General features: G+C 42.8%; 1 protein-coding gene across 4 annotated transcripts in view; it reads right to left on the bottom strand.

The window, feature by feature from the left end:
* The window catches only part of LOC147438048 (uncharacterized), a 93525-nt gene that overhangs the window by 25226 nt on the left and 53206 nt on the right, over window positions 1–15093 (bottom strand). The window contains exon 7 of one of the 4 annotated variants that reach the window (XR_015184922.1): window positions 14821–14888. The exons of 1 other annotated variant lie outside the window; for it this stretch is intronic. The gene's annotated coding sequence lies outside the window, so the exon portion shown is untranslated. Of the gene's footprint in view, window positions 1–12058; window positions 12436–14413; window positions 14889–15093 lie in introns of those variants that run through there. 2 more of the 4 variants (XM_086487424.1, XM_086487423.1) reach the window with 2 other exon arrangements.

Raw genomic sequence — 15093 nt, 5'->3', positions numbered from 1 at the left:
GATGACGACGCCTCACGGCTTTGAATTGTTCCTCTAGTGATGAAAGTAGAGGCCAAGTCTTGGTACAATGCTTTGTCCCAGGCTACCAAAAATGCATGGGATGTACTACGTGCTGCCTTTGTAAAGAGGTTTGGTGGAGGCACAACCTCAGAGAATCTATGGCAGCTATACTGACGGAATTAAAGCAGGGAGGTCTGCTACAGTATGTCACCTACGAGTCCAAGTTTGTGGATTTGTGGGAGAGATGGGTTGCCTCACTAGAGGAAGGTGAAGGAGCGACTAATTTCCTAAAGAAGGACAGTTTGTCGTCGCTTAAGGAGAAGGTGAAGGGAAGGTTTCCTGCAACGTATGAGTTGGCACTAGAAGTAGCCCGCCTTAAAGACAAGAAGCTATGCATGCAAGCAAGAGTTAACGTGTCAAAGGAATCAAGCTCAGTCGGACTAATCCCAGTGACTGCAACAGCCGTTCATAGAGCCCAATCACAAGAGGCATCAGAAGAGCAGCAAGACCTGCTGAGTCGCATCACTACCCCACTCGAGAGTTTATCCGTGCATCTGGTGCAGCAAGGGCATGCACCTGTCAGAAATCCAGAACCAAGAAGAGGACAACGAAGGCAAAAACAAGAGTACCACTGCTATAATTATGAGGAAGACAGCCATGGCATGTACTACTGTCCACATCCAAGAAGGCAAAATTTGAATAAAGGAGGGAGACAGAATCAGATCTCTCCGCCAAGGGCGAGACCACCGCCACCCAGGTAACCAATCTCACCTGTTCAAATCCCACCACCAGCCGTGCAACCATAGCTAACCCCACTAGTTCAATTCCTATAGCCACTGATACAACCACCGCCACAATCACCACTTACACTCATCCTACGCCCACCACCAATTGGTACCCGCACACCAAGTATCAATGGTCTTGCAGAAGAGTTCAAGATGAAGATAACACAAGGAGGATCAAGCGAGAAGTTTGTTCAAAGGACTGAAGCAGTGGAACAAGACGTTAAATAATCAAAAGATGCTACCCCAGTGGGGAAGGTAAGTCAAGAAAATTGTGTTACAAATGTGAGTACATCTTTAACCCTGGATGAAATAGGCACCAAAGCGATCAATCGACAGCATTGGGCAGTAAGGGTAAGAAGGTGTAAAGTGTTGATCAGGCCTCGCCAGAGTAAGAGGAATGCAGAGGGCATGGAAGATACAAGAGAAGAGGAAGACCATCCTGCTAGCAAGGCTTTGCAGAAGATGAACAACATATCAAGCAAAGGGGAGGGATTTGAAAACAGAAGCCTGTGCACCAGCATGGACCGAGGACATTGTAGCGAGCTAAAGGAATCTTGCATCAAGGAAGTTTCACTAGAGGACCATAACGAAGAGGTAAGCAAGACTGAAGGTTTGGAGTTGAATATTGCTCCAGAGGCTTTGGCAGCCAAGCAAGACTTTATTGTGTAGTGTCATAGACTTAGAGATGGGTAATGCCTCTAGTCTATTGAAAGGTGTTATAAACTTGGAGATGGGTAATGCCTCCAATTTATGTGAGGGTGTTCAGAGTAAGTTTGATGATCAATATGATGCCAACCTTTTAAGGATGTTCCAAACTCCTCCACAACGCAGCATTGTGTTTGCATGGGATGCATCAGACCTATGGCTATGGCTAGCCGCTATAACATGTAGAGGTAAGATCAGCATGGAGATAAGAGTTAAGGAGCCATGGATAGACAAAAGGCTGATAAGATGCAAGAATGAAGGCCTCATTCCCAATTTGGTGCAATTTTTTACAAATACTGCATCCTCTCTTTGGAGAGAGGTAAGTGGATCACGCTTGTATTTTAGCCGCAAGGTAGGTGGCTTACTATCAATATCAAAAAAGACAGCCGACATGTTTGAGCACACCCAAGAGAAGCATGATATGCTTGCAGGTTTTTCCAGTCATGCAGTAAGCAAGGTTATGAAGACAACTGGAGCTCACCACACCAACAAGGTGGCCATATATGGTGGATTCTTGGCACACTCTTGGGAATCATGATTTTCAGTTCTGTCTTTGCAGGGTCCAAGATGCTCATTTTCCCTCTCGCTATTGGTGGTTACAAATTTGGTCCTATTTGGCATGCAAATTTTATTGTTCGGACACTGCAGACGATGATCCTATTTTTCACTTGGGATCCAGGAGGACACTGGCACCAAGTTCTGGAAGCCATGCGGCTTCCCATTTAATCAACCGACACTATTCCAAGGAACAGGCTATCACCCGGACCTGTTGCAGATTCATGAATATCCCAGAAATCTCACCAATGGCCAAATGGAATGGCTAGTTCAGAAGGCAACTCGATATCGGCTCCTACAGATCAATCGAAGAAGAATCAGAGTCAGGGCTAGAGACATGAATGCCTCTAGCCAAAGGGGAGGGCTAATGACAACCGATTTTCGGAAATCAAAGGGAAAAAAAAAATTATCTTTCCTCTGCCGAAGCCTTAGCGACACCGTCGGAAGGCTCGGCAATGCCTGGTCAACCTCACGGCCCTAGATTTTACTGGCATGGCCTCGTCACATGACCCCCTCACTCATGCAGCCTTATCACCTTCATGCCCTCGCTCGTCCATACCCCAGCCTAGCAGGCCGCCCTCGGTTTCACTCTCCCCTCCCTCTCTCTCCCTCTTGTTTTATTCCCCTGGCGGGCCGTTGTGATCCATCTCTCCCTCCATCGATCCAACTCTCTTCCTCTCTCTCTGAGCAAAGGCCCCGTGGGCATGGAAGGAAATATCCCACTCTCTCTCTCATTTTCCCTACACACCTCCCTCTTCCCCTCTCTCCATTCTCGGCTCTCTCTCTCTCTCTCTCTCTCTCTCTCTCTCTCTCTCTCTTATCCACACACACACAGCCTTACCTTCTCATTCCCCTGGCCCACTATTCCCTCTCCCTCTTCCACCCCATTGACTCTCTCCCCTCCTCTCGTTTCTTATACCATGCAACCCATCCGATCGGAAAATAATAATATTCTCTCTCTCTCACCACACACCCTTACCCTTACCCCACTCCGTTGCCAACATCCCCCCCCCCCCCTTTCCCTCGCTCTCTGTCGGCCGAACGCTGGCCCATCACCCTCCCTCTCTCTCACTCCCTCTCTCTCTCTCTCTCTCTCTCAGCCGCTCCCGGTTAAGCCCATGAAGGCGCGCAGATAATATCTCTCACTCTCTCTTATCCACACGCACACAGACACACACACCCACCACCTCACCCCATCTCCCTCCCTCCCTCTCTCTCTCTCTCTCTCTCTCTCTCTCTCTCTCTCTCTCTCTATCACACACACACACACACACCTCAACCCTTGCCATTCCCCTACCCGCTCGCTCACGTCCTTCCCCCACCTTCGTTCTGTGTAAACGAACACGCCAAGCATGCACTAATATATATATATATATATATATATATATATATATATATATATATATATATATATAAACTAATATTTCCCTTATACCTCCGTTCCCACACACACACACACACACACACACGCTCACGTATACAAACGCACACATTCACCTACACACATACACACACACACACACACACCCTCACCTCATGCTCTGTCACCATCTCTCTCTCGGCTCAGTAATTAACATCCCACACTCACATAGCCCCACATACATACACCCATACATACACACGCACGCGTACACTCACAACACCAAAGAAAATATAAAAAACCGAAGGACATCGACGACATCGACAAAGACAACCAAAGCGCGCTACACCGACACCAAAACGAGCAAAGGCATCGAAGGCATGCCCCGACCGACCCCGAAAGTGACAAATGCGGTACACCGACGCACCAGCGAGACTGCCATTCACCGGCACCGCGTCCACGACGCCCTCTTCAGTAAAACTGTAGGTTGTCATCATTTTTTCCAGTTTCAACCAAACCTTGTAAAAAATCCCAAATTTGTAAATTCTCATCTCTCTAGGTGATGGTCACAAAGGCCCACCTAGACGTTTTCTTTATAATATTTTCCAAGACAAAGCAAGGGTCAACCACCCAGGGCCCACCGCCTTGCTTTGTCTCCCCTGATTAGATTACCCTAATCAAGCTTGATTACCCTAATCTAAAGCAGCCAGCACCTATAAAAAGGCACTGAGAGGTCACTATCGGAGGGGGGGCAAGTTCATCAGAGGTTAGCACTTGGTAGTATCTTGGTGGGAGGAATTGGCAACATTTGCACCACGAGAGAGGGGACGTAGTGTAGCGATTTTCTTTGGGAATTGTACTATGTAAAGGAAGCTATGTCCACATCTCGACTCCAACGGTTGATGCACACACACTCATGTTAGCAAGTTTCATGTCAATGAGTCATCTCTAGAGAACGCACCAAGTAGGTTCACTATCTCTCCCTCTATCTCTCTATCACCATGATGTGCCACCTCGTCGGAAATAAGGTTGCTGTAAATATTGCAAGAGAATAATTCTCCCTCACACCCCCGAGGGTTTTCATCACCTCTCTCTCTCTCTCTCTCTCTCTCTCTCTCTCTCTCTCTCTCTCTCTCTCTGTTTGTGTGTGTGTGTGGAGAGTCCGTGTTATTTCAAATCATTGTTGTCTACGTCCTAGCCACTCAAAGCTAGGTGGTGCCCCATGTTCGCTTCACTGTGATCGGCTCATGGCGTGCATCGGCTCCCGGCGTTTTAGAGGTTGTCGGGGTCCGTGTCGCGCTTTGCTCCCGTCAACACCTAGTGTCACTGCTTGCACCCTAGTCACATTGTTTGAGTATTCATCCATAATCTCTTTCACGAGTAGTGAAAATGAGGCCTTAGGGATTATAAGTTGTATACTCTTCTTATACTTGTCGATTTCACGCAATGCACATGTGTCAATTCTCCAGCAACAATTCTTGAGAGATGGTGGTGGTGGAGGCTTGGCAGTGCGAGCCCAAGGGGCATCATTGTTGCAGTAACTCTTGTGCCTCTCATCACTCTAGTTGCCCTCCTTTGCAGTTTGTGGAGGATTCTTCCTCTTCTTCACCGTCTCTGCTTTTGGTGCATAACTACGTTCACCTACAGCTTTAGCTAGCGTTTGTTTGGCCTTCTTTTTGGACTCTTTGGGGGCGGTTGAAACTCTTTTGGGTGGCCTTCTTGGCCCTTTCCTCCTCCTCTCTCTTCTTTGTTGCTTCTCTCTCCCTTGAAAGGCGGCTTGCCTCTTCCACCCTTGCCCTCCATAGTTCTTCTTCCCTCCTCCTCTCATCTTGCAAGAACTTTTAAAAGGCTTCTCGAATGGTGCTATGACAAACCTTCTCTATCAGCTCGACAACCTACTCATCCGTGAGTAGTTTTGCATCTGTGTGAGGGCTTTGCTCTGAAAGGCTCTTGTACTTTCTAGTGATCTCTGTGTTTAAGACCTCAGTTTTTCTTGTCGTGTGGGTATCATAGCTCTTGGAGTGCCTTGTAAGCTATCCTTACCTTTGCAATCAAATACTTCTCTTCCTCATCATAAAACTCTTGGTCCTTTAACCTTTGGGTATCTTGTTGATTTTGATCAAAGTTTGTTTGCTCTTGAATCTCGCTCTTGGCCTGTAAGCGCTTTGCCTCTGTGTTCAACTCTTGTAGTTGCTCAATGTTGGGTATTGCTGACCTCTGAGCATGTGGGAGTGGATCAAGACAATCAAAGAACTTCTCAATTGTGATGTTGGCTAAGTTTCTCGGGACGTTGTTGGTTTCCTGGTTGTTGGGTTCCATGGCTTGAGGTGGAGATTAGGGAGGAGGAGATGTGAGAGAGATGAGAGATGAGAGAGAGAGAGAGAGAGAACTCACAAACTTACATAAGACTTTTAAAAACTCATTTTGATATTTATAGGACCCAACTTTAAAAAAAGTTACAATTTCTCATTAATATGCTCCAGAAAGTGGAAATTACAAACTTTACTACGTGAGAACCCACGCGCGCCCTAGTCTCCGTCAATTTCTTTGCCACAATGATGCTCTTTTGTGTGCATTTGAACCATGGTATCCTTGCCTTCTTTGGAAACTCATCACTTTTATAATATGGCACCTAAAAGACAAGTTGCCCGCTACCCTTTGCTTCTTCCTATGGATTAGTGCACGATAGAACCAATTGAACATCTCGTGAAACGCGTTGTTATCGATCTTGCAACCACCATGCTGAGTGCTCTTAAAATAGGCAGCCTTTTCCTAATTGTGACTTTTCCATCCCTTGATTTCTTTAGAGCGCAAGGGATCCATAATCGTCAAGAAAGTATGGACCGTGGGCGAACAAGATATGCATGTACTGTATGATATGGGTTTCGTCCCATGCATCGATCATTAGCTCTGTGAATTTATTAATAGACACCTTGAATGATTGTAACTCATCTTCACTAAGTTGTGGGCGCTCAAAAAGACTCATCATCTCATCGCATGCTTTACACACATGTGCTCTCTTCAGCCCTAGTGCTGCCTCATTTCCAAGGGAGGTTGTTACTGTTGGGGATAAAGGCCATCAGGCCAATACCATCACAGTCTAACCGCTCCACTAACCCTAATCTCATTCTTTCTTATGATAATATAGAACAATAAGGAGCTCACATATAGTGTGAGAAGAAGCTCCACCAAAACTCTCTCTCTCTCTCTCTCTCTCTCTCTCTCTCTCTCTCTCTCTCTCTCTCACACACACACACACACACACACAACCCTAATCTCTCATCCCTTGCATCCCTTCCATGATGCGCACTCATCAACAACTCGTATCAGAGCTCATGGCGATTGCGAAGAGCACGGCGACATTGTGGCGGAGATTGCAGTGAAGGTGTGAAATTTTCAGCACTGTTTTGCAGCATAATTTTGGCTAAGTGAAAGGAAGATTTTCAGCTTGATTGTCACGAGCTTTACCAAAAACATCGTGGTCTACAACTTTCTAGCTGAAATTTTTTCCAAATTCAACATTGATTTTGTTGTACGTTTGGCAGATTGCCTGCACGTCTAAGGTAGACAACTACAGAATTTACAGATCTATTTTGACCGATAAAAAACGTCCATTTCAGGTCCATTCCCGCTAATTTTGATTGTTTTTTTTAGATCTACAACTTTGCAGAAAGAAGTTTCTGTGAACTCTAAACGGTTTGGGAGATATTGACTGACCGGCTACAAGGCGTTTGGAAAGTTACAAAGGATTTTCTTATGAAGAGTTGTTGGAAACGAGATGCGTATTGCATGCTTCGTTCTCTCAATGCGTGGCTGATTTTCACAAGGATTTGCAGCATACAAAACAAAAATTTATGTGTGGCTTTTGAATGAAACAAATACGTTCATAATATTCTTATTGAGCTCATCTATTGTTGATAGTGCATCTTGCGGTTTTGTGCTTGTTTATGCGCATTGTTGATTACTTTGATGCACGGTCTTGTGGATAGTGCCTATGTACGCATTTGTGGATAATATGGCAGTCCTTGCCATTTCTGAGACTTGATTCGGAACAGTCATTTTTCAGACTTGACTATAGTCGTGTCATTGCTTAGCCTTTTGTGAGGGCCGTGCGTGAGGGTTTTTTGAAGCCAAACACTAGGACCGAGTTACCTAGTGCAAGGTAGATTAGGTTGCTAGAGCTCCCCTTACCGTGGTCTTGCCATAGGGCATGTATGATAGTGGATATAGGTGCTCCACATATGTGTTGATGATATGTATGCATTGAGAGATGCGTTGATTCTTGATTCTTCTTGTTGAGATGCTAGCAAATATTGCTTATTCTGGTGTTTTATGACATTTGGGATTTGAGAGTTTGTTCCTCTTACAAGGTAGATTCTGCCAAAATTTTCCTGTGAATTTCATCGCTGTGATTTCTTGAACATCTCTTTATCTTGCCATTCATTCTCTTGTGCTTCTATTGGGTTTGTTGGTTAAGATTTTACTCAATTTATAGTTGAAACTCTGCTGAATTTTTGTCAAAGATTATTCTTGCCATTTAGTGGCATTATGGCTTCTTCTTCTCGAATAGCGCTTTGCTTAACATTGAAAAGTTTGATGAAAACAACTTTTCTTATTGGAAGAAGCAAATCATGAATGTCTTGGTTCAAAAGAAGCAGTTTAAACCCATAAAGTTTAAATGTGTCAAACCAGAGAACATGGATGCGGAAGAATGGGAAGAGCTAGATGAGTTAACTAAGTCTACCATTCAGCTATCATTGTCTAAGGTTGTGTACTACAATGTGGAATATGTTGAAGGAGGTGCGTATGCGTTATGGCAACGTTTGTGCAATCTTTATGATCAAACTAGTGCTGCATCACAAGTCTATTGGCTAAAGAAACTTGTTGATTGTCGCATGAAAGAAGGGAGTTCGGTGTCAGATCACTTGAACGAGTTCAATGAGATTTTTAGCCAATTGATTTTACAAAATATTTCTCTTAATGATATCTTAAAAGCTATGTTTTTGTTGACCACTTTGCCAGAAAGTTGGGATACTTTTCGTACGGTAGTTTAGTAACAGTCTAATAGTGAATGAACTAACCATGGAGAAGGTTGCTACTTCTTTGTTGACTGGAGAGATGAACAGGAAGAACAATGATAGTGGGAAAGGTTCTACTCCTCTTAATGTTCATGGTAGATCGCAGTCAAGAAAAGAATCTGTAGATAGATGAAAATCAAGAAGCAAATCTCGTTCTCGTCATGACATAAAGTCCTAGTGTCTCATTAGGGGGTGCTTCTTATTTTTCCACATTCATCAATGACTATTCTTGAAAAGTTTGGGTTTAACCCTTAAGTACAAGGATCAAGTGCCTCATGCATTTAAAAAACTTGTCTCATTAGTTGAGAACCAAAGTGGAAAGAAGGTCAAGTGCTTAAGCGCTGGCAATGGTGGGGAGTATGTTTCAAAGTCTTTTCAAGACTTTTGTGATTCAAAAGGAATCAAATGTGAGTTGACTACTCCTTACAATCCTCCACAAAATGGTGTTGCAAAGAGGATGAATAGAACAATACTAGAGAAAGTCAGATCTATGTTGTCTAATGTCAATCTACCCGAAGGGTAGATTGGCAGAAGTAGTTGCTACTGTAGTTCATCTCATCAATGGGTCACCTAATTGTGTGCTAGATGAGCAAGTTCCGGAGATTCTTTGGTCTAAGAAGGTTAATTCTTATGAAAATCTTTGAGTTTTTGGTTGTGAAGCATTTTGCCATGTTCCTAAGCATATGCGTAGCAAGCTTGATCCTAAGTCAAGGAAATGTATATTCTTAGGTTATGGTGAGTCTGGTGAAATGGGATATCGCCTTTGGGATCCCGATGCCAAAAAGATTGTTTGAAGTAATGATGTCTACTTCAATGAGCAAAAGATGCATAAGAAACCTATACCTACTGTTGAAGTTCGGCATGTGGTGATTCAAGAGGATGGGATAGTGCATAACAGAGTACGTAATATACCTACACAGCAACCACCACATTGGAAAACCCTCATGTGTTAGAAGATAGAGTGGAACAACCTAATGTGCCTGATTTAGAGAGATTACTCGGTTTTCTTGTCCTCCTAAACGTTTTGTTCCATCTCTTGACTATGTCATGTTGACAGATTGTGGTGAGCCTTCATGCTATGATAAAGTTATGTATGTTGATGAGAAGCTTAAGTCAATTGGCTATGCAATCGCAGATGAATTCTTTGAAGAATAATGACACTTGGGACTTGGTACCTTTGAAAGAGGGCATGAACGTTCTTCCTTGCAAATGGGTCTACAAAATGAAGATTGCTTCCATTGATGATCAACCAAAGTACAAGGCTAGATCGGTTGCCAAGGGTTTTAAGCAACAAAATGATGAAATCTTTCACCAATTGTGAAGATGACTACTCTTCGCTTAGTGCTTGCATTGGTAGCCAATGAGGATATGGAACTTGTTCAAATGGATGTCAAAACGGCATTCAGATCTTCATGAAACGTTTATATGCAGCAACCACAAGGGTTTGTTATTGAAGGCAAGAAAAAGATGGTTTGCAAACTTAAAAAGGCTCTCTATGGGACAAAACAAGGATCCCGTCAATGGTACAATAAGTTTGATGCTTCTATGCAGTCTCAAGGTTTCAGAAGGAGTGATGAAGATCATTGCCTCTACACTAAAAAGGCTATTGATGGTAGTCTTTTAATATTGATCTTGTGTGTAGACGACATTCTTATCGTCGGGAAAAGTACCAGTGAGATAGATGCATTGAAATCAAAGTTGCATAAGAACTTTGATATGAAAGATTTAGGAGAAGCCAATCACTTTCTTGGTATGCGGATTGTCAGAGATAGGAGTAAGAAAGTCCTTTACTTATCTCAGACTAAGTACATTTCCAAGGTACTTCAATGTTTTAATATGGAGAGGGGGAAGGTATCCAATAGCTTATTAACTCCATATGTAAAACTTAGACAAATTGTTGTCCTAAATCAGAGGAGGAAAAGGCTGAAATGGCTAAAGTTCCTTATGCATCTAGTCTAGTGGGAGATTTGGGTGTTAATGTTGAGATTCCGATGTTGCATTGTGACAGTCAACTAGCACAAAATCCTGTGTTTCATGCAAAGACAAAGCACATTGAGATCAAGTATCATTTCATTCGAGAGATGCTTGAGGACAAGTGCATTGAGCTTGTCAAGGTACACACACATGACAACCCTATTGACCTTTTCACAAAGTGTTTACCTCCTAAGCGTTTTTCATATTGTCGTGACTTGATGGGTATTGGGTAGAGCCATCATACTCTACTTGCCCCTTTCTCCGCTTATTGGTGCATTGTCCTTCAGTGGGAGGTTGTTGGGATAAAGGTCATTAGGGCAATACCATCACAAGCTAATCGCTCCACTAACCCTAATCACATTCTTTCTTATTGATAATATAGAACAATAAGGAGCTCACATATAGTGTGAGAAGAAGCTCCACCAAAACTCTCTCTCTCTCTCTCTCTCTCTCTCTCTCTCTCTCTCTCAGCCCTTGCATCCATTCCACGCTGCACACTCATCAACAGTTATGTCACACACCTGCTTCCATATCTGAAAAGGAGTATGGCTTTGAGCCTCACCATAGTTTGAAATCACCCATACATATATTTTGCACCACCCATACATATCTTATTAGGGTTATCTCATGTGGTTGTTGGATTCTTGCAGTCCCTTGAGAGGGTTACTGCAACGGAGTGAAGCCCCACTGATGACAAGGTCATTTCAAGGACTTGAATGCACTCCTCTCTGAGTGACTCTAGCTCCATGTTCCATGCATAATTTATGTGGAGCATTAGCAACTTGTCCAAAATTCAAAGTCTCAAATGCAAGGAACACACATGTACTCGATTAAGGGGAATTGAAAGAATTGGATGCCAATTTGGATCCTCCTTTGCATGAGATGGTGGCTTCCTTTGGTTGCAAGTCATGATGTTATTGAACCACATGTGCCCCCCACTAGCCTTTTGCTTCTTATGCACGCTCCTAGCACATGCGTGCTTACGGAATTTTTCTTTTTTGACCCCTATCCCTTCCCCAATGCATCCCTAGGCATCTTTGCATGGCAAAAGAAAATGCATGGAAATAAAGTATTTGCACCGCCCTTAGTGTCCAACATGCATATTAGGGTCTTCAAGTCACCACCAAGGTGCCACTCTATTTTAGAGTCTCCAATGTCAGGGACATTGACAAGTTTCCATTGCATTGTTGATCTATTGCCTCTAGAATATCTGCACGGTTGAAATACCACCTCAAATTCTCATGGTCCTCGTGTGGGAGTGTCCATGCCGCTTTCCACCATATATTCTTCTCTAATTGCACCCCATAAAAATCTTGCCTTTGCCGCTTCCTGCCAAGCGCCTCGGCCTCCTCTTCACATTCTAACCCCTTTCCCACTAGTGCCCTACTCATGAGTGTGAGGCTTGTACGCTCCACCTTCTAGTGTTTGACAAACTAACATTCGTCTAATTTTAACACAAATATGGCTTTTCCAATTGTCTCCTCTATTGTGATATTGTAATATCGTATCATAGCTCGTTGTAGCACTTCTACTTCAACGTAAACATAGTTGGTGCTATTGTAAACAAAACTCTTTGAGGACATTGGCATGTTGCCATCACCCACTTGTACCCACCTAGCAGGGTTGAAACGTTGTTGTTCGCGGTTTTTATTGCCATAGCCATACTCTATGGGCTTGGTAACATTGATCGAGCCATTCCCTTGTTGTGTAGACACCTTGTGATGCATGTATAAAATGCTTTGTACCCCTTATCCACTGATACCGGCTAAGTTGCACACTATAAGAATGTCGCAAGAGAGGGGGGATAATATTTTGAAAGTCCTTGAGCAGTAGTTTCTGAAAGGATTGTCGCAATGTAGCATGTGCGGGATCAAATATCATATTTAGAGTTTCTTTCTCATCAACCACGTGCCAAAGTATGGACGCCTTCACCAACTCCTCGTTACTATTGTAACCTAGAATTGCTTCCACACATTCTCTGCAAAAAGAAAATAGACAAGGAGTTAATTACTAAATTCTACTAACAAATTAATTTTTACAACCAACAACTACCTTGTTTGGTGCACGCGTCTCTTATGAGCACCTCCAAGTTTAGCAAGGAGCCCATAGCCTTCGCTTCTATTGTTGCTTTTTGAATCCCATAAGAATGTGAGTAAAGTGGTCAACACACCGTCTGAGATTTTGATTTGAATGTCGAAGACTCATGTAATTTTCTACAACACGATTGATGCTTTATTTATCATTGTCAGGCTTCACCTTTTGCTCTGCAAGTTGCTTCCATTACTTGCTCCTTTGTCGTCAAGGTTGATTCTCAAAATTATTCCTTTTTAGCTAATCTTGCGACTTGTAGCATGTCTAGTTTGTTTCAATTTGATTACGTGTCGGGAGTTCTTGCAAGTACGAAGTGTAAAGCCTCTGACAATAGCCTAACAATCTGTGGTAGCCATCACCCAAGAGGTGCAAGAGCTACGTGATGTTGCGGAATGGTGGAGATGCACCTGTCCAAGGATCAAGGGGGCAAATCACACCATCCATCCAAAGATCAATGGATTTACTCCCTTGCAATCATAGCATGTCCATTGGAATAGACCATTGTCTTGATTGCTTTGCAAAGGTCCAAATTGACATGTAATCTGAACTTCGAAGGCTTGTTGGTGATGCCTCACATAGCCATTTTAGCTAGAGATGAAGATGGAGATGAAGATGGAAATGGAGGTGCATGTGTAGTTAGAGATGGAGATGAAAATGAAGATGGAAATGGAGATGGAGATGGAGGTGCAGATGTAAGTGGAGGTGGAGGTGGAGATGCCAATGGAGATGGACATGGAGCCTGCAAGGATGTGCAAGTCTGCACCAATGTACAATAGAGAGAGAAAGAGCTATGGTGAGCTATTACATGAGAGAGAGAGAGAGAGAGAGAGAGAGAGAGGGTGGAGAGAGTGAGGGAGATAGAGGAGCTTTATATCTGTAGCGATAGAAAAGTGACGAGAATTTTCAAATCAAACGTTTGGGGGGGGGGGGGGGGGGGGGGGGTTATGTGGGGTTGCACTAACACCCAAAAGTACCTGGAGGGATGTGGGCTATAGTAGGCTCTAAATAGCTGAGACGATCTGGTGACTAGGTATGATTGAGACCTATTTTCTTTTTTGAAGAAATGAAAATATATATTTTTAGGCTTAGACCATTAGCTTCGTCAAACCTTCATTAGCATTTTAAGCACTTTACTAAGCGTCCAATTTAAAGAGCCCAAGAAGACCCAAACAAATCCTAGTACAAGGCATGCATGGGTCTAAGTTCAAAGTGTTTATATGCTTCAAGCAATTTTTGGCTATAACTGAAAATGACCAAATATGTACTATGAGCACCCTCCGTTCCGATCGAGGGAGGGAGTATATGTCTTCATGAGTTTAATGCGTTTTTGGCTAGTCTTGAGATAAAACACCAATGTACAGTATTGTATACCCCTTAGCAAAATGGTGTTGTTGAAAGGAAAAATATGTTGCTTATGAAGATGGCACGATGTATGGTCAAGAGTCAAGCTTTGCCACATTTGTGTGCTACTTATGTACTTAACAGGTGTCCTACGAAAGCTTTGCGGTCGAAAACTCCATATGAAGCATTGCATGATAGAAAGCCATCTACTGATCACATGCACATTTTTGGTTGTTTGGTTTATGCTTTGGTGTCACAAACGCAGCGCAAAAAAATAAGTCTATCAGATGCATTTTTGTTGGTTATAGTACTGAAAGCAAAGGTTACAGATTGTACCATCCGCAAACAAAGTGTATGTTCAACCCTTGCTCTCATGTACTAGAGATAGTAATGTAACCTCACATGACATTTATGATAGTTTGTTTCCTTTTTTTACTGGTAGAAATTCGGATGTAAATTCAAATGAGGCAAATGTATAGCCTATGGGGGTTCCTGAAAATGTTAGAGATCAGTCTATAACGGATACAGATGTACTTGATGTGGAAAAGGCTGAGAATGTGCAAGCTAGAGGTATGCCAAAATGGTTGGTACGTACTTTGTGTGACAATAAATTGGATTCACCTGTCTACTCGTACTCGTTCAGGTTCTTGACATGCATCGTATGCATCAAATTGTTATGCTTTGGCTGTTTCTAGCCTATGTGATGTTGAGAAACCTGTCTTTTGATGAAGCACAAAACTCAAAAAACTGGATGGAAGACTTTTTGTGTCTCTCTCTTGATCAAACACATTGGATGACACCATTGAACCTTTGGCTGAGGACATGTGGAAAGTCTTGCTAGTGCATAGATTATATCCAACTCCATGATATGAAACAAAACAACGATGAAAGACGAAGACGATTACTAAAATTCCATTGGTGATTTACTCACAAACATTTCTTTGGGTTGCTTCTCCCTCTTTATCGTTCTTGAGCTTCATAAAGGAATTTCCATTTTATCTAAAGAAAGTAAAAATCATTCGTAAAAAAAATTAATAGAGTGCACATTTGCAAATCATAATGTGAAAACAAAATCACACAACTTCAAAAATCCATTTTTTTTCGTCCATTAAAAGAGCAACGTGCACTCTTTTAAGTACAGGTATGGAAAAAATCTTTAAATTAGAAAATGCTTTTTCCATTGAAACCACTTAAGTAAATGTTT

The sequence above is a fragment of the Adiantum capillus-veneris genome, chromosome 17 (genome assembly GCF_014529385.1).
Source record: "Adiantum capillus-veneris isolate H3 chromosome 17, ASM1452938v2, whole genome shotgun sequence".
Lineage (NCBI taxonomy): Eukaryota > Viridiplantae > Streptophyta > Polypodiopsida > Polypodiales > Pteridaceae > Adiantum > Adiantum capillus-veneris.
The sequence above is the reverse complement of the archived record's forward strand: the minus strand, read 5'-3'. Positions and strand labels throughout refer to the sequence as shown.